At 36.4% G+C, this 1,007-nt stretch overlaps 1 non-coding gene across 1 annotated transcript; it reads left to right on the top strand.

Moving 5' to 3' along the window:
• The first annotated feature begins 562 nt into the window (after positions 1-562).
• Positions 563-709, top strand: LOC118757888 (U4 spliceosomal RNA). The gene has a single exon (XR_004995403.2). It is a non-coding gene; the product is annotated as a U4 spliceosomal RNA (small nuclear RNA).
• Positions 710-1,007: the final 298 nt, after the last annotated feature.

Below are 1,007 nucleotides of genomic sequence, written 5' to 3'. Positions count from 1 at the left end.
TACTTCTAGACAAAAATGGACTCCCAATGAAACTGTTTACATAAATCTTAACAATAGGATGCTGGACTCTCTGCCATTGTCCACACACGCAATGATGGACATAGACTGTGTATGAAGAACTATACTATATTCATGATATAGTAGTATTCAGTGAGGGGAGGGGAACTGGGGAGGCAATAAAGGAAATCCCAGGGTCTATGAAACTATATCATAAAACAGTATTAATAAAAATAAAAGAACTCTACTAACAACACCTCTGGCATGGATGTGGAGACAGGTACCTTCCTTTGCTGTTGGCAGGATTGTAGGCTAGAACCTGATGCCCATCAAGAGTAGTGGATCAAGGAACTGTGGTATATGTATTCTATGGACTACTTCTCAGTCATTAAAAAGAATGAACTCCTACTATTTGCAATGAAATGGTCCCAACTAGAGACCGTTATGCTCAGAGAAACAAGTTGATCTCAAAAGAATACATATATGTTTTCTTTAATATAAGAAACCTTGATGAAAAGTCCGATATCCCTTTCAACACTGTTTTTGTTGCATTTCATGGAGTTTCAGCTTTGTGCAGCAGCAGTATCGTAGCCAATGAGGTTTCTCCGAGGTGCGATTATTGCTAATTGAAAACATTTCATGGGGTTTGATATTTTCGCTATTTTCATTCAAAAAACTTTTTCTTATTAATTTCTTCACTGACTCATTGGTCACAAAGTAGCATTATTTGCTTCAAGAATGTTTTTTATTTTCTTTTTCATTTCTTTAGCGACACACTGGTCATTTAGTAGCATGTTATTTAATTTCATGTTGTTGGAAATGTTCTATTTTTCTCTCCATTGTTTATGTCCTTTCGTTTAAGGCCATGTATAGTATCTGTGTATTAGAGACTGTCACATACAGATATGAAGCTACAATGCAATGTGTGTCTCTACTTCCAAGTCAAAGATGGACCCTAATGAATGTATCTTGACCATAGGGGTCTGGAATGTCTGCCATTGTTCATGCTT

The sequence above is a fragment of the Ochotona princeps genome, chromosome 5, assembly GCF_030435755.1.
Source record: "Ochotona princeps isolate mOchPri1 chromosome 5, mOchPri1.hap1, whole genome shotgun sequence".
Taxonomy (NCBI): Eukaryota; Metazoa; Chordata; class Mammalia; order Lagomorpha; family Ochotonidae; genus Ochotona; species Ochotona princeps.
The sequence above is the reverse complement of the archived record's forward strand: the minus strand, read 5'-3'. Positions and strand labels throughout refer to the sequence as shown.